The sequence below is a fragment of the Electrona antarctica genome, assembly GCF_951216825.1.
Source record: "Electrona antarctica genome assembly, chromosome: 1".
Taxonomy (NCBI): Eukaryota; Metazoa; Chordata; class Actinopteri; order Myctophiformes; family Myctophidae; genus Electrona; species Electrona antarctica.
The window spans coordinates 35,614,670-35,634,869 of record NC_136806.1 but is presented as its reverse complement, the minus strand read 5'-3'; positions in this window follow the sequence as shown (position 1 = coordinate 35,634,869).

Sequence of the window (20,200 nt, the reverse complement as noted above, 5' to 3'; positions counted from 1 at the left end):
CTTGTATGTTGTCTTGAGTTGAAAGCCAAAACATCTACTCTCCTCATTCAAAATCAATAGTGGATTCACGTCGATATGTGATTGATGCTGCTACGCCAATCCAAAATGTGTGATCGCCAGCCTGCCACCGCAGTGAATATTGGTGTTGTCCATGCAGCCTAATGTGCAGTGTGAGCAAACACAATAAAGTGTCACTTTAGAATCACAAACTGGACAGAACTATATGGTTAAGAGTGTCAGAAGGGGCAAGGCTTTTAGCCAGTGGCACCACCAATACACCCACTGCTAGGGGGATGTTGTTTCATGCAGGATAACAATATACAGTATGCAGCTTCACGAGGGAGCTTTGGGTGAAAGCTCCCGTGGGGTTTCTTTGTCCTCTTCCTGCCACAGTGTCTTGTCTCTTCAAACTAGCCGGGATTCTGGATCCAACTCGACAGAACCGTGACACCCAACAGCAGCTTCTCCCTTCTCCTGTGTCACTCTTGACGGTTCAATAGTGACAATTAGAAAGGTGTGCTCAGTGAAGCGAAAATCTCCTGGAGGCCTGTCCGAATAATAATTACACTGTCTGACACGGTAACTGCATCTCTCTCTCTCTCTCTCTCTCTCTCTCTCTCTCTCTCTCTCTCTCTCTCTCTCTGATCACCAGAGGCTAGTGTGTCTCCAAGGGACTGGTTTGAGTCCACAGAGTGAATGAAATTGACAGAATATGGTGGACTGCACTACATAAACCCTGGATCAGCAAGTGACATCAAGGCATGACATGACACATGAATGGGTACAGGAAACGGGTATGCCACCTTCTGAAAACTGGGACTAGGCAGTCAATCGCGGAGCCTATTTTACAATAGATTTGACACAGCGGCCAATGTCTGCCCTGCACCAGCCTGGACAGCTTCATTCATTCACTCTCCCACTCATCGTATCAGTGGCGGCCTGCCCTTCGCAGCAGTTGAGGTGAAGATGGAACTTGGGAGCCTTGGAAAGGCAGCTGGCCCAGATGATGTGTGTCCACTGTCCATATCTTCACCCGAGGTAGGGCAAGCCAAATGAGCACAGACCCACCCGGTGACCCTCACTTCATGAGTGAGGGTCACTCATGAAGTGACCCTCCCAAAGAGGCTGCTTTTCTGAGACCTGCAGGTGAAAGACTCGAGTGATAAGAAATATTCCAACTGATACATCTGCAAGACTTTGGAGATGGTAATGGTCTAAGCCCCTTCAATTCAAACAGTCATCATCTAAGGGGCAGCCATTGAGAAGGTACTACAAATAACTACAGTAAGGGGTACACCTGAACTACAAGCTGGACTTTGCTGCGTGTAAATTCCTGTCTCTCTCTCCCTCCCTCCCCCTTTCCTGTTCTCCACTCTCCACTATGTACTATGAATAAGGACAGAAAAGCCACCAAAAACTAAAAGGAGCTGGACTAGACCAACATGGCCTCTATAATGAAAGGGGCACAGTCAGCTCTTTCTCCTGAGGAGGTGCGGGCCCTTCAACGTGAGCAGTAAAATGCTGCACATGCTTTACTAATCAGCAGTGGCATGTGTCATCTGTTATGCTGCGGTCTGCTGGGGCGGCAGCGTGATGGACAAGGATGCTAAGCAGCTGAATACGCTAGTGAAGAAGGCTGACTCACATGGCAGGATGCCAGACCCACTGGGGACTGTTGGAATAAAATGCAGACCGTAATGGACAATGTTTAATCACAGTGAACACTGGTGATTAGAAAGACCCCTTAGGAAAGGAATGTCCAGGGGTATTTTTGCTTTCATACACCCTTATGCTTGTCACAGTCAAAACTTCTAAACAAGTCTAAAGAAGGCCACGCTCTCAGAGACTCTTGTGAGAAATCTGTCTGAGAAATGTCTAAATATAATATGACGGCAGAGGTCCCTAACGCATTTCTACCAATATGAAGAATACAGTGGAGACCTCGTCTGTATACCATATAAGTCACTCCAGTGTTGTGTGTTATCAGTCACTCTCAGACAGATCCATAGTTTCAGAGACTGACTGGGGAGAGCTGATGGACTACATTACTGAGATGACCTTCAATCTGAGCCATAGCAGGAGATACTGTATGTGCAGATATGGAAAGCAATGGCCAGCCAATAAATAAACAGCTTTGAACAGCTTTGAAGAGGCAACTAAAATGACTAGTCTTGGCCATTACGTATATCACTGGATCCATAGTATCTTTTGTGCAAAAACACCATCACACCTACATCAACAAAAATATCTAACTTCAGCATGGCTAAACTGACTATGAATGGGTCATTTCTAAAACTCTAAGATTATCATAAGTATTTTATTGCTTTGAGGGAAATATTGGAGCCTGATGTGTTTATTGTTGTTTATTGCATAACATAAATTAGTTGTTAATGTAGTGAAAGCTTGTCTTCCAAACAAAGGCTTTGATTTTGCTCAGTGGGAGTGCTTTATAGTACTTCATCTATTGTATTCCTCCCACGGGAGGTGAAGGGCTTTGCATCAGATAAATATAAACTATTATCTGCAGAAGAAAACTCTGGGTTTGCGAGAAACCATTTATGTCAGATGCACGCACGCACGCACGCACGCACGCACGCACGCACGCACGCCTCATCGACGGCTCATAACCCACCTTAATCAAAATAGCGTAATTAACAGGCCTTAATTACTACACTGAGGACAAGGCCTTGACGAGGGCTGGGCATAACTGCTGCTTGAATTTCATTAGCAAACTGAGACAGCAAATTAAATTACAGTTGATGCCACCAAACTGAGTTTGATCCAACATCCTCTGATATCCTTATTTTTCTCCTTTCCGTAACAACCTAATTGACTTAATGGCTGTTGTTTTGATATTAAGTTAAGTTTAATTGATCATATCTATAGAGTGTCTCTACCAGGCGATTAAACACAGCGCCACGGTAACACAATGTTTTGTAACATGGAGGGAGAGGGAGATGGAGGCAGATCTCCGATTTCGGTGGTGCTTAAGGATAAGGATAAATAAATCTTTATTGTCCATTAAATGTACATACAATGGAAATTTGTCTTTGGCACACCGGCAAGTCAGTTACAACAATAAAACATTACATAAAATACACAGCAACAGTGATCATGAACAGTGTTAGGTGAACTATTTAAACATTTTCTTATTTAAAATGTCCACAGCAGTTAATTGGCACAAACAAGGTTTTGTAACCCTTTTTAGCTAGTTTTGCCCTTATGCTTGTGCAACTTGACGCATGCAATAAAGTATAAAGAGATACGGATACTCTGACTATAAACCACCCCAGCATAAACCAAAAATCTACAAACTCACAACGCGGCGCAACGTGCTGTGAGCTCATTGTAGCCCTGGACTGAAGTGTTTTACAAACATTCTCCATTTACAGTCCGTACGGCTTACGCCTACACAAAAAATCAGATTACAAATATAAAGTGCTCACCCCAGGACAATTCTGCTAGGGCGGGTATAAGTAACCGGTATCTTCCAATTGTTCAATAAAAAGCAAAGTTGAATCAGTTTTTGGCCATGCGCTTTCAACTGCGCCCCTATCGGTTGGTACATTATATACATTATAACTCTAATAAAATGGCCACCGATCGGATTAAAACGCTTTTTATTGAACAATGCGGAAGATGCGGGTACGGGTAGCCTACGGGTACCCACCCGAGGAGGATTGTAACATCCGTGGCTCTGGGGCGAGCACTTTATATTTGAAATCTGAACATGTATGTAGACATTAACGTTCTAAATAGGAAAAGTGCATAAAACAGGTTGAAGTTCCGCCATGACAGATGAGCGCCATGTGAACCATGGCTAAATCGTCTCGTATACGTAATAATACGTCAACTTTCCGAGGGAGAGTGTTCCAGATGTCCTGATGGATTTTTCTTGGCTGTCAATATTTCTATCATCCAATAAATCGTTCTGAAAGTGATCCAAAGGATCGTACGCTACGGACCACTTTTACCGGGGGACCGGAAGTTGTTGTGAATGTCTGTGTAGCAGCTAACAATAGCCACACCACTCTAGAGTCGATCGACAACAACGGGAGGTAAGAATAAATCTGTCGCGACTAACGACTGGACCGCGGAGCGCCGTCTAACACAGGATATTTTTTCATAATTAGACGGGATGATTTAGATCGCGAGTTATGAACGTTTTAAGATTTTCGTTTTCATCCGCTAAACAGGCAGGGAACATTTTCGATGACGTGTCACTGTTTTGGGCAACAAGCGCTCCTAGGCTGTGGAGCGATGCGACCGGTTTTGATATCATTAATCTCCGTCCTATTTATCAATCTCCGTCTCGGGCAACTTGACCGTGAACTTGAACTTGACGGTGATCTCCGTCTGGGGCCCTTAAACTGTTAATTTGTGCTTGATATGGCATTGGTTTCAGATTACATACATGTATACAGTAGGGGCATTACCTTTAATCCACCCGACACTGAAACATATTATCACCATCGAGAGCCAGTTATACCCTGGCATTTGTACATATCTTCATCACGTCATATGCTGCTACGGGACATACGCATCAAACGACCCAAGTAACCACAGTATACTGCTAATCAATTTACAAATTACATATACATATACATAGAGACATCTCCTTTAATCCACCCGACACTGAAACATATCTTTATTACGTCACCATTGAGAGCCAGTTATACCCTGGCATTGGTACATATCTTCATTACGTCATACGCAGCCACGGCATACGCATAAAACGACCTTAATTGGTTGTTATTAATTACGTAACCAGTCAATGTTTTTAAATCGTTTAAAATTAATTACGATCATTTACAAGGTTCAAAAGGTTCAAGGTTAATTCAAGAGTTGTCAAATAAGGACAGATAAACCCAAAGAAGATACTTAAATATAATAGAATCTAATAGGAAGATGGCCTACAATAACATACAGGACGTTCAAACAGTGCAGTGTGACTCTGATCAGCCCATAGTGACAATCAAAGCAGATGGGGTGGGTTATTCTAGGAGCGTGGCAACAATCATGGACATTCGTAAGGAAAGGTGCATATACCAGGAATGTCCCCATGAGGACTGCAAGGACAAGATTATTGACCATAAGAATGGAAATTACCACTGTAGAAGATAATTTCCTGAGTTCGAATATAGACTCAATATAGCAGACTTTCGTGGCGAGAAATTGGTGTCATGTCCCAGGAAATAGTTGAAGTCCTCCTGGCACAACAGTACTTGCGCGCTCTGCTTGCGCACTAGTAGGCCATGTATGGCCTATTAGGCCTACTTGTGTGCAACATGCAAGTAGGCACTCGACAGAGTGCAGTTCTAGTTATTATTATTATTATAAATTGCTTACCCCCTCAGCATTTAGAATTATTCATGAAAACATCACACCTGTGTGAAGTGAGGGGTGCTCTTATCCTTATACATCATCATACATCATCTCTAGCTCCGTTTGGAACCTCTATATCTACGCTGCTACGCTTTAGCTCCGAGATGAGGTTCCATCCCATGATATCCCCATGGGGTCTAGCTGGGTCGAGCCCGTCCACAAACAGTGGCGAAACAGTATCAAACAGTACTCTTTTCAAAAACTAAAGGTGTCAGAACCGAGATATAGTTGATCAACTTAGGTCCGGCACTTAACATTTTTTGTCCGGCGTCAAACAACTTTCTGGGCCATTCTGGGCAGGAAACAGGGCCCTGACATTTTTGCGGAATTTGGCCCAGACTGGCCCACCACAACCAGCGCGCAGATACTCTACTGACTTTTCGGGTGTGTGTGTGTGTGTGTGTGTGTGTGTGTGTGTGCGTGCGTTTGTCCAATCCAGGGAGGGCGGGACAGAAACTGGCCAACCACTTGGTATACCCCTTCACGTCCCTGCAAGTACAAAATAATTCAAAACAGTTGTAAAAAGAAAGACAAAACAACTGTATTTCCCAAAATATAATCATGTTTTCTCTATTCCCTCATATATAACAATACACAAACATATTAAAGGAAAATGTCAGTCTTTAGTATTATAAACTGACCAATTAAACTGAATATCATGTGGCACATTGTAAAAAGTGGTCGTCTCCCTGTAGAACTGAACAGTTACTCACTAAGACACAGAGCAGACATTAGAATGAGAAAACACGCTATCCTTGAGTGTTGATCAATTTATTGTTTTGTATAGTGCTTTTTCAAACAAGTTAAAACACAGCACACAACATAGCACCTTTCAAAACAATGTTACAAAGCTAAAACAATCATGCTAACAATAGAAGGTAAAACATTTTAGTTGAATAAACTTCAACTACAACTGGGCTTCCCACTGGGTCATATGTAGCCTATTTATCTTTGCTGTGTCAACAACAACCCAACAGTAGGTCTATGGGTCAAATATATTCATCAGAACGAAAATACATCGCATGGATGCAACTGGGACGTATCCTCAGTGATGTATCCCAAGCTCACTCGGGTGACGATCAGACCCACTAGGTTGGGAAAGACAGGGCCGCACAAACGTTGGAACCATGCTATGGGGAGACGTGTGTGTGTGTGTGTGTGTGTGTGTGTGTGTGTGTGTGTGTGTGTGTGTGTGTGTGTGTGTGTGTGTGTGTGTGTGTGTGTGTGTGTGTGTGGAATTCTGTGATCTGGTCAGAAACCGTTGAACCCTTTAGAAACAGTTTGCTGTTCCACATGCAGTATTCGTTGCTAACGGCCAGCACTCGTTACAGCTGCTCCATCTTTTGTAAACATTCAGCATCATTATATGAACAGAAGATGGTGCTTCACACATTCACATGGTGAATGGTGACCTGCTCTAAGAACAATGGTGACCTGAGCCTCCATCTGATCACATGCAATCAGACACTCACACTGCATAGCAATGGCTGCATTCCAATGCAAATAATACTATGGAAGAACAATCTGCTATACTGTCTCTTTACTGTGAGTGTTGTTTTTTACGTAGATCAGAAAGTCATGTTGCAATGAAGCTGTTGCATTTATCATGCAACAATGCACAGGTTTCCAGTCTATTAGCATTTTTTTCCTTCTCCATCATCATGTCATTGACAGCATCAGAGGTGTTGCTTGTTTCTCTATCCATACAAACACAGGTAACTTCCCCAAAAGTTAAAAAATAATGGTCAGCTTTAAATGCAAAATTAAATCAATGTATTTATGGGTATTGAAAGTACAAAGCATTGACATTGTAAGATAGACAGATAAAATAGATTGGCTAAGTAGCTGCACTGTTGCTTAGGCCTGCAAAGTAAATACATATACTCAGAGCCAATCTAAAGCTTTAAATACTAAAAGCAAATAGCACTACTTAACACACTCAAATCCTAAAAGACCTGAACTCCGCACAGTAAAAGGACAGTAATCAATGATGTGTAAATCTGCAGTATAACCATTAACCAAGTATATAGCCTGTAGCCTAAATACAGATTTTTAAGGTGCATGTTTTCCCACACAGATCACATCCATAGGGTTTCTCTATTCACACCATAGGGTGTGCATTATCTGGTGACTAACTAAGTCTGCTTTTGTTTTGTAGTTGTTCCCACATTGGTCACAGTGGTATGGTGTGTGAATTTTCTGGTGATCCTTTAAGTGAGATTTTGTAATAAACCTGCTCCCACACTGGTCACAGTGGAATGGTCTTTCTCCAGCGTGCATCTTCTGGTGTGTCTTAAGGCTGGACTTTCTACGGAAGTGTTTTCCACACTGGTCACAGCTGCGCTGTTTGGGTTTGGCCAAGCTTCTTTGTTCGTTGACTGCTGGTAGGACGGGGAAGCTAGACGGAATATCCAACACTGGATTGGAAACAAGATAAAAGGAAGACAGTTGATAAGTTGAACGGTTAAATCATTTAGGAATGAACACTTCTAGATATGAACATTTTAAATGTTCAGTCAATGTAGCCTAATCATATTCCTTAGTTTTTTCGTTGGCCTTCTCAATGCTTAGTCCAGACTAATTTAAAACTACCTATACTTGAAATACAAGCCCTTAACACCACCACATTTACAGTACAACATCAATGATACACAACCAACAGGCAACTAATTTAACATTTGGCCCACCGGGCATATGCCTGGTACGTCCTGTGGCCAATCCAGGCCTGGCGGGAACCCCCTTTGGTGTTTTAACATTATGTTACACTTTAGCTATTGAAAAATAGCAGATCTACAAGCTCATAGTGTGGCACTGAGTGGCGCGCTACAAGCTTGTAGGTCTGCTATTTTTGAAATATCGTGAAAATGTGGCGCAAATCTTTGAATATATATTCTTTCAGAGCAAACGTTTTTAACTCAAATCTTTGCTTCTGGGGCGTCCCTGGATTGAAACAACATATTTTCAGATGGGGGTCGGCGGCCAATTACATTTTTTTTGGGGGTCCTTGACATGAAAATGTTTGAGAACGACTGTCTGGCTTTAAATAAAAATGTAGTGGAGTCAACTCCCGTTCGCATGCGCATGCTTCCGTAAGAAGCGGTTGTTTGATGCCGGACTAAAAGTTAAGTGCCGGAGTCGGACGTAAGTTTATCAACTGTATCTCGGGTTTGATACCTTTACTTTTTTAAATTACTGTTTTGCCACTGTTTGTGGACGGGCTCGACCCAGCTCGACCTGTGCAGGGATATCCTGACACGGTTAACCTCATCTCGGAGCTAAAGCGTAGCAGCGTAGCTATAGAGGTTCCGAACGGAGCTACATCATCTCATGAACAACTGAATTCATGTGATTGGTTCGCCGATTTGCTTGTCTACATATGATGTACATTTTCCCTTCGTTGTCAATGGCATTTAATGTTTGTGTTGCCACAAACTTAAGGTGGCCTTACACTAGCCGATAATCGGGCCTTACACTAGCGCGATCGGGATCGGCCCGATCAACATCAAGAATGTTTGATATTTCCTCTGCCCCGCTCCGATTATCCTGTAGTGTGTGGTGCTATCACTCAGATTTCAGATTGAAAAAAATCAGCTAGTGTAAGGCCACCTTTACATCATATTTGACCAGGGCCGGATTTACCCTCCCAAGGGCCCCCGGGCTAGACAAAATATGAGACGTGTGTGGACAAAAGCTGTATAGAAGGGGCTATAGTGCCCCTCAAAAAATACAACTTAAAGTGGTAATATGGTCCAACAATTTAATATAACTTATACAAATGGTTGGTTATATTTTGTCTCCCTGGTCTTCTATTGAGACATTTAGATTGTGTCAAAGGACATGTCTCACTACTAGGAGTCTAGGGCACAGAATCTGACACAAATTCTGACCTAATGCTCAATATTCAATGTATCCCCTGAGCAAGCAGGCATACTCGGGGGTAAAAATGTAAGCACTTGCGCAGGAAACCAGGTTCAAATCCGGGATAGAAGAGGAAAGTTACGTAGTGCAGCTTTAAGGTGAGTCTCAACATTTGTGTCAAGGTCACTCTGAACCCCTCTGAGACACTAAGCTCTTCCTCCGTGCGCTCAGTCAGTACATCCTACATCTGTCCCAGAGGAGACGGACAGGGAATCCTTTCCTTTACTCTCTCAGTATCACCCCCACCTCATCTCAGAGAACATCCATGGAGGCTCCAGGCAGCCAGAGGGAGATGAAACTCAATCAGATGACAAAGATAAGGACAAAGACGCTGACATAGAGGAGACACTGCTACACCTATGCTGCTACAGTATTGACACTCATGTAATTCAGTTTAGTGGGGTGAATATTGAAACCCAATGGTTCATCTCACACAGGACTCTTTCTTGTGTTAGCACCAGAAAGGATTATGATGAGTTTGGGTGTCATTTCGTAAAAGAAAACAAAAAAAATCATTATCCTCAATCCTCAATAAATTATATATATTGTTACACACAAATATAATATTTAACAGCATTTAACCAATAATAACAATTCTACGTTAACAAAAAGAATGAAAAAAAGAAAAGAAAACCATCCCTAATTGCAAATTCAGCCTGTCACTGTCCATCTCCCTGCATGCATCAGCAACAGTCCTAATCCTGTGTGTCACTGTGTGGTCTCGGTCATCCGTCAGCATCAATCTTAATCCTGTGTGTCACAGTGTGGTCTCTCAGTCATGGAGAGAATGTCCTCCACCAGTGAGATCCAGACCTATACACACAGCCTGCCAAGGACATGGTGTCTCTGCCATGTTCTCTGTAGGAATACCGACATGGTCGTATATCTCGGTCGATTGTTGCCGTTTATCTGTGACAGCTTATGTAGCCCGTTTATTTGGCTTACTTTATTACGCAGTTCTGGGCCTGCCAGCGGGGCTTAAATACCAGAATGTATTGCTGGAGCACAGAACGCCTGCAAGCTCAAATTTTAGCACCATATCGCATGCAGGCATGCAGCAGTAAGAAAGCCATTGCATGTGTTCAAAATTAATCGTTTTCGTACCAAATGTCTATAACAAACTATACTAATTCCAGTCTGCAGACGTTCTGGCTAGACGTTTATTAGTTCCAAGTGTGACTCCTACGTTGGTGATATATTGGTGTGTGTCCCAAATATACTCTTGAGAAAAGTCCACTCCCCCAAGTTGTATTAAGATCTGCACTCTATAGAGAGGTTTACTATAGAGAGGTTATTCAGATTCAGATACCTTTATTTGCCATTTTTGTATAGACACATAGGAATTTTCTTTGACATAACATGAGTGCATTCAACCAACAGACATAGACAACACCGTGCAGGCAAATAAATATAAAGTGCAGGGTTATAGTTCATAGTGCATCAAATGTTGCCGGTGATTAAAGTGCCGGTGTCACTAGGAGGCAGGGGTGGAAGGGAAGCCTGGCAGCTGAGGGGAAAAACTGTCTGTGGCGGGCTTTCGTAGCCTTCGGCAGCCGCAGTCTTCTCCCAGAGGGGAGCAAGGTGAGGAGGCCGTGGCCATAGGGTGGGAGGAGTCGGCCATAATAATAATATTAGAGAGGGTAGAGAGGTTACTAAGGTTTACTTTTACTATCCCTTTGGGGATATTTGTCCTCTGTATTTGACCCATCCTAACTACTTAGGAGAAGTCAGCAGCCATAGTGCAGCACTCAGGGACCAACTGGCCCTGGTCAAGAGCACTGGCAGGAATATGAGCTATATACCCAGCATGCATCATCATGCATGTCTTGCAGAAAGGCCATCACCCCCGTCAAGGATCTAACTTAATTGCAACAGTCCTAATGCTGCGTTCACACTGGCATACACAATGATATCTGTTAACCATTTTCAATGGAAGGCACCGAGCTACAAAAAAGTGTAGCTTGTTTAAACTGCAAGATACAAAGCTACAAATGCTGTGTAGCTTTGTATCGGCAAGGATTTGTATCTGAACGCAGCAGTGCCACCGTGCTGCCCACCATGGTATCAGTACCTGGAGGAAGGCTGGTGCTCTTCCTGTTCTTGCTGTTGTCGGCAGCTCATTCTACCGGATGAAACAATTTGTAACCGCAATCTTCCGTTCTTTAGTTATCGGCAGTTGAATATAGCTTATTTTCAGCCAAAAATGCAATCTGGGAAAATAAATCTGAGATAGATGCTTTTTTTTATGCCGGTAAATCCTTTAGCGTTGAAGTGGACGGTCTGGATTTTGTTTGGATCACGTGATTTCTGGGTGCACTGGGCCTCATGCGCCAACCGTTCTTAAGAAGTTCTTAAGAGGAAATTTGTTCTTAGACCCACTTAGGACATTTTTAAGAAGGTTTTGGGATCCCTCAATCTTTTCTTAGCTGTGATTTGTTCGTAGGTAAGAACAGAATCTACGCACACTGTAGAGCACTCTTAGGGTGCCTTTTTCGTTCTTAAGTGCAATCTGAAAACATAAAGGAAAAACAGCGCCATCTGCATGATGCTCAAAGTTTGGTCTGAGGACCTCAAGGGGTCCTTGAGGAAGTTCCAGGCAGTCCACAGCAAAATATGGAACATTTTACCACTTTAATCCCATTTTATACTTGAAAATACTGAAAATAGTCAATCTACAAGCTCACAAACGCGTCCCATTACTGCCCATTTTGAGCTTGTAGATCGGCTATTTTCGAAACATTTTGATAAATCTTCAAAGCATTTCCCTAGCAGAAAATATTTTCATATGGGGGTCTGCAGAATGCATGTCAATTTGGGGGTCCTTGACATGAAAATGTTTGAGAACCACTGGTTTAGAGTTTACAACCCAACCCAAACAAATGCACCATACCCACCACATAACCCCCCACCCGCCACCCCCCCCCCCCCAAGTTGACTATTGTGAGATAAATAATAAAATACATTCATGAATATCGAAAATATTGAAAATATGAAAATTTCTGTTCAGTTCAGTACCTCCACAGTATTATTGATTTTTAATGTTTGGAGTTTGGTGTTCCACCATCTTTAGACTTTAGTTTAGGTATTCTTGACTTCACTCAACTTTATTTCTATGTGTGAGGTCCTGAGATTTCTGTGTGCTGCAATCACACACAGGTGTGACTGCAGGCAAGGCCATGGAGTCATGCAAAACCACACCCACCTGGGTGAACACAGGTAGGAAAGTGAATTCCCAATGCCTTATATGGGATTGGTGGGGTGGTTCCCTATGGTAATTAGGATGCTAATTAGGATATATGGGGCGTCTACCTATGATAATTTGAACGAACTGGCACACCCCTTCAAGTTACGAGGATTTGGATTCATCATCATAAGAACATGCTTACGAACAATTCTGCCTACTTAAGAACGTTTCATGAATCTGACTGGACTTCTCTTAGGAATTCACTTAGGAAGAAATGTAAGAGGAAAAGTTAGGAACTTATTGGCGCATGAGGCCCACTCTTCTCTGGAAGTCATATCATCATTCATAGGTTGGCGAAGAGCGCCATATAGCGTAGTCACTGAAAACAGGAAATAACGTAATTTTACGTCAATGGCAGTCAATTTAATGTGGACCAGTCTATGCAGTGTGGAATTGTAAATACAAAAGAGAGAGACGGACAGGCATCTTTGTGTTTTCCTCTGGACCTCTTAGAAAATAATATAATAAAGAAAATAACACACATGGGTGTGCGGTTGTGCTTTTGCCTGTGAACAGTGAATGTGTGTGTTTGAGGGTGCAGATCGAGTGTTTAGCTCTAAGTGTCTCTGCCAGGTCATTGCCCTGTCCTTCTGCAATCTTGTGTCTGATGGATGCCATGTTTGGTTTTCACCATCTGGCCAGAGGAAGGGGGTTATCAGTGAGTATCTCTCCGGAGGGAAGAAGGACTATTATAGGAACTCTGGGCAAGCATGGCAGCGGGAATAAAACTGCTGAACACTTACATTACGCTAAGTGTCCGTATGTGGGATAGAGAGGATGTCGTAAATTAAATAGGTCATAGGAGTCTACATAGAAGATGCATTAACAAGAGGTTCCATTACTGACATAGTGAGGAAAAGAACAAGAGAGGGCCATCAGAGCAGATCTCTATACCCACCAAGTCATTAAAACACCGTCTTACTGCCTTCAGTGCCTTGGACATAATGTAGCTGTGGTATGGTGGAGTCCACTTGAGAATGCCTGTGATAACATTGACTATGACAACCTGCACAACCACCACCAGTAAGACAATTCAATAACACACTCACTCAACCAGCTAAACTATGTTAGCTACAAATGACAATATTAGATCTCTCAGCTGAATATAATTAAATTACATTGCCTTGCTTTGGTGCGTTTTCTTCTTCTAGAAAGCCTTATTACTGTGCTTTTGACTGTGGTTCTTGATTACAACACTGTCATTATCATTCCCAGGGTTATGAAAATAGGTATACATTTTATACAGAAAAGTATAAGCTTCTGAGTGTTAAATTATTGAAAAGTGAATCCCAATGAGGTTGATCAAGGCTGTTTGTTTATCACTGCATGCCACTGCTGAGGTTCCCATAGAACAGAGATCAATGATAAAATGTGTTATTGAACTTCCACTCAATAGCATCGACTAAGTGGTTGGGTGGCATTGGCAATGGAAGACTGAGCAACACAACAAAATAACAGATGGTGACATACAACATAGACACATCAATGACCTCACAGGCACTTTGCTGCTCTTTGACTTTTATGCTCCATTGGACCATTACTGAGACAGAATTCACTCACTATTCCCAAAGGCTGCTTTACTGCCTCATACGTCAGCTGCACGGATTTGTCCCATCAAACAGCTTAAAAGGTTGGACACTTTCCTCTATGAGGTATAAGGCAAAGGATTGAAAAGGGTAGAGAGAGGAGCTTGGTGAATCAGGGGAGATCGCCGGCCATTTAAGCCTATCACCAAACTAAGGGCTAGTACAAGCCTGAGCAAGCTCTATAAGCTTTAACAAAAAGGAAAGTTTTTTTTTCTCCACACAATATTTAACACCCGCCAGGACTGCATTTGCAGTTGTGAAACTGTTACATGAACCTAGTATAGCCAAAGCAGATAAATGTAGTATTTGGTAAATACATTGTGGAGATCGTCCATCACTGACGAAAAATGTATTCCCTACACATGCTGGAGAGGTTTGCTGTTGCAATCAAATGTATGTAACTGTCTCTGTCCCTTTTATGCTCAGATATGGAGTTCCGTGTCAGGCATGCTCAAATCCGGAAGAGTCTGACACCAATAATGTGACATCAAGTCACAGTGAAGATACTAGAGCAGTGCCCGTTGGAGCCTCTACAGCGGTGCCCGTTGGGCACTGCACTGGCCTACTTGGAACGATGCAAGTTGGAAATGCATGCCCTACCCAGACACATATGTCAGTGTCCCTTTTATGCCCATATATGGACTTCTTTGTCAGGCATGCCCAAATATGGAGTCTATGCAGACATCTGAATGATGTCAGAACAGGCACGCTCCATATATGGACACTGGGCAGGGGCCCTGTCCAGAGCCCGGGCAGAGGCCTTTTTGGGGTGGTTCTAGACAACCGTGGGTCCGACTGACTCGACACCGGGCACTGCAGCCCCTGTGGTGGGGTGGAACGCGTGTGCCGAATTCGATGGATTACAGACGTACGTACACACACACACACACACAGAGACTTGGTGCATTTATAGTTAGATATGGGGATTTATTATTTATCAATATTTGTCTGTCTGTCTGTCTGTCTGTCCGTCCGCCCGTCCGTCATGCCCATATATGGCGATCTCTGTATGTGTCTGTCGTACTGTGTTCCTATGTTCATATATGGTGTTCCATGATGCGATCATGTGAGAGAGAGCTCAGTGTTTCAGATTCAAAGCCTTCTTTTAAAAGAAGAGACGTTCTTCTTTGAAGCTATTTCAGGATGCAGTTAGCATAGGTCTTCTGGAATTTTCCAGATGGCTGTCCAGAAATTCCAAGTCCTCACCAAGTCCCCAGAACCACAGCAGAACAGTAAAGCGGCCTGGTGGTCAAATCTGGGATAGCAACACTTGAACATATAAAATGCTACTGTGTGCGTGTCTATACCGTTTGAAACCCTAGTGTGCCTGCTCGGTGCTCAAGACTTCCGCACTTACGAACTTACCAAATGCGGGAGTATAGAGCATTCAACCAGGTGCTTCAAACACCACTGAACAACTTTCATTGAAATTAATAGCTGGGGGTGGGCAGGAAGTGTGATTCAACACTCCCAGAAAAGGGCAGGGGACAGGTGTGAAGACGGCAAACTCCCTCAGCAGCTCCCCTACAGACCAGAAACAACACACCTGGAATTGGACAAAAATAAATAGCCCAACAATATGACTATTATGGAATATATATTAAGTAAAGATATTATGGCGACTGACACACAACTCAGGAGCGGGAATCAGGATTGCCTATTCACAAAGGCATTTATTGAATAATACTGCAGAACAGAAATAAAATGTTCTCTCTTTTCCTTTTGCAGGGGAATGCAGTCAAAGGTAAGCGGTTAAAACAAACATTTCCAAGGTAGAGAGGAGGATCTTCGTCGCTGGACTTCGTCGCTGGACGTCAACAGTAGGTATGGATTACATTCACAGTGGTTCCGGGTGAGTATACTCCTGCAATGGATTTCCATAAATGAGTATATACGGTACAGGTTTAGATTAGGCCCCCTTGGCTTAGGTTCTTCTTCCCACAGGTGAGATAACAAGGAGTACGCTCAGGCTACTGAACCAATGTCAATACATGAGCTGAGAGCGGCTTTTAGAACAGTAAGTATTTCTACTCAGCCTGTACTTGAGTACTTGTACTCCTTCGGTGTAAGTCTGTACTGGGGTCCTATTTCTACTCCTTTTCCATATCCGTGTACTCTGGTCGCTTTCCTTCCATTTCCGTATAAGCCGATAGTCACTTCTTATTTAGCCGGTCTAATGCACGCGCTTGTCGGCCAAGGAGCGCGTGCCCGGTACGTTGCCTGCGAGTGAGATACAGAGAAGATGTGCTTGTCAGTATAGGGATTTCATAATATAACATAGAATGGTATTTGAAATAGTGGTTCTCTTGCTTACCGCCCGATGCTGTTGCCCTCAGCCTCGCCTCGTCTCTGGAGAGTGGATCTGTTAGTGAGGCAGAGAGTTCTCCCTTTTATACTGCTGCGCTCAGGTGCGCTGATGAGCGCAGGTGCGTCTAGTTGTCTGAGTTGATGATGAGGTACGTATCTGCTGTCAATCACACGGCCCAAAGGGCGGCGGCCTCCGGTTGCTCTCTGCCGGTGCTTGCATGTTGGGCGGTAATTAACAGCACAATATGTTTAAGGGTTAACCTACCCCAGGGGGGTAAATCCGCAACATCGGAGTTGGAACCGGAGACCAATTGGGTCTCCATTGATGGACAGCCGCTGCCCCCGCCGGCGGGGGCAATGTGGCTCAAGAGGTTTTAACCCCTTTTGGACTGAATTAATTTCTAATGATGAAAATAAATAATTTCTTTGTGTTTCTGCTATCAATCAGATGCTATATTAAGTTGAGATACTTATTTAGAACAAACAATAGATATACATTTAGGTAAGTGCCACATTTGGCACAGTAGGCTATTAGGGTTATTGCACAATTACACTATTTACACTATTACACTATTATACTAATTACACAATTTACACACATTTACACTATTACACTTATTACACCTATTACACTGGTACACTAGTACACTTATTACACTTATTACACTTATTACACTTATTTCACTATTACAATACACTTATTACACTATTACACTTATTACACTATTACACTTATTACACTATTACACTTATTACACTATTGCACTTATTACACTATTACTATATTACACTTATTCCACCATTCCACTATTCCACTATTACAGTTACTACTACTCTATTATTGTGATGCCATACATCTAGTAGTCCTAGGGTCAAATTTGTCCGAAACAGACATTGCCAAATATCTCAGACAAAAGTGAGGTCAAATGTAATCTACTTCAATATATCTGTTGAGTCATCAAGTTAGCTGGTGTGTATTTTTATTTTAGCTCAACTCATTTCTCAGATTTGGGCAGTAAGTCACACACTGGCAGCCTAGAGCCATGTGCTGTCGTCTCCACTTCCTCCTTTTTCAAATGAATGTAATTTATTCTCCAAATCACTTGATGGTGCCAAAGTGCTTCCAGTCGTACCTTGGCATGTGCCAAAACTGACCCAATAGCCATTGACAGCCTTCTTTTTCTACCTCGCCTATATATATTTGGCATTAACCAAATTTGACCCAGTCGTCCAAAAATGCGTAAGACCTTCTAAAATGTAATTTAAAAGGCAAATGTTCCTAGCAGCATAACTCTGGGCTCCAAAGGAGTTATGCTTGTCAATGTAAATGAATGTATAGTCGTGATTCGTGGCCACACCCTTCACTGGTATCCTTATGTCACTTTATGGCTGTAAATCATAACCTTCAAGCAGCTTAGCTCTGTGTACTTAATTACAGGAAACAGCACACTGCTATAGTCAGCCTATGTGTGTTGACTTTCTGAGGGAATGATTATGTGTGGAAGTTGGAACAAATGATGTGAGGATAACAGTGTCCCAAAACGGTTAAAATGATTATTCACCTGAAACAACCTGAGGCCATTGCATGAAGTGGATATAAATATACCAATTCCATTTTTACTGTGGATACAATATTATTTATCTAGAATTGTTTGTTTTTTTTACTTTTCACGAGAAGTCAGACAATATTAGTGAGTGAGAGTGGTTTTGATCCCTGAGGCTGAAGAGAAAGGCAGAGTTACTATCACACCTCGTGGGTCTTTATTTAGCAGAGCACTGAGGCAAGAAACAACATAATTAACACTGACAAAAAAACCCATCTAGTTTGGGAGACGACACAGAGGGTTGCCACGGTTCAACAACCTACAGAGCAGGGAGAGGGAGCAGAGGAAGCCATGTGCCATGATTTCCAACCACCAAAGAATTACAGAAAAAGACACCTCAGCTAATTATTGTAAGGGCTACAGTGAGGCTGCTGCCCGGGAGAAATCATAACAGATGAAGGACAGAAAATAGTCAAAACAGTTTGATGTTGCTGCCAATTGAGTTGAAGCCATCTGAAATGGCCCCCTCCCAAACAATATGGTCTTGGTTATTTTTTAGCCAGATAACAGTGCCAGTGTCATAGTTGAAGGATCAATTCAAACTGCTCCCAGTTGGTGAATCAATTCTCTGTATTCATTCAATGACGAGATTCTCTCATGAGTTCTGCTGGAGAAATAACGGACTGAAAGGAATCAATCATATACACCAGACCTGCAGACCGTGTTACTGTCGTAGTTTGCACAGCTACGACAGTAACATGGTCTGGTATATGTGTTGAACGTACATGTGGACCATGGGGCCCCCGTGAGGTTTCCTACTGGGATTGTGTGGTCACATCATATGTGCCACACTGGGCTTGAGTTTGCAATGGCGCTCAAATTTGCCATATTGGGGAGTTCAATAGGCATCGGCTTCCCCGATTGGCCGACCCAACACATCTGGCTTTGCAGATTGGCCAAGCTTTGTGCTGCTGTACCATATACAGTAAGTGCATACAATAGGACTCCATTCTATAAAGTGCAGGTTTGCTCTGTGACTGTCTTGTCTCGTCAAAACCACGTGACTCCCATTGAAAATTAATTGCGAGCCCCTATATGTGAGCGACGCCATGCACGCATGTGTAGCATTACACAGAAGCGGGGGATTGCAGGGGGATAAGCCCGATTGGCAGGGCTGTTGCGGGCTGGGTCTTTTGGCTGGGGACTACAATCACCCCCCCAGTCTTTTGAAGTGCGTCCTCGCGCTTCTCACTTCACACCTCATTCTAATTCTCACTCATGAGAATTGCTGTAATCGGTCTATTTTCTTTTTTATTTATTATTACTCTTAAAGTTGCCAATTGTACCAAAATACTTTGAGTTTGCTCCAAACACATTGTCTACTGCTATTTCTCCTCCATATCAGATTGAAGCTTACTGGGTGGAAGTACGCCTACAAGAAATATTCCTGGCAATGAAGTCAATTCTGGAGTCCACAGGGAACAATGGATTTATCTAGCATCATCTCCACTCCTAAGCCTCTCCATGGAAAGGCCCAACCAGTCTATCTGGAGATCAGTTAATAACACTGCACTCCTCTGATCTCTCTCCATCTCTTGGTTTGTTTCAATTACAGTTCCTCTGATTGACCTGGGATTTCAAAATGGACTCTCTTCAGGGGTGGTCCATCAGGGGGAGCTGGGGGTACGGCCGTTCCCCGGCCCGGGACTCCAGGGGTCCGGCCTTCCAGCTGTCAGATGATCACGATCACACAATCACAGACCTTTACTTGGTCACACTTTGCAAGGTCTGCTTCTTGGCACAGCAGCAGGCAGCAGGCCCATTCAAAGCATTATCTCAGGTTGCTACAAATGTCTATCTACGACTACGTCCTGTAAGTAGACTTAAAAATAAAACTAGTGTTGGCTCTTATTTTGAAGAGGAATAGGAAGTCCATTTGTGTTGTAGCCAAGCTGCCATGACAAGTTGTTATGATGCCATAAAGCGCTATAGTCTACCCAAGTAGTAAACAAGAAAACATGTGGATTAAATACAAGCTTTTAGCCAAAGTTCATATATTTACGATATGAAAACCATGCATCTGTGACTTAAACAATGTACACACTTTAAGTACGTTAAACATGGAACCCCCGTGGGCCGTGGCATTAGGTGAGTAGTTCATTGTATAAGTGTCATGCTGGGTCATGCTGGTAAAACCATCATGGTAACAGCTTCCC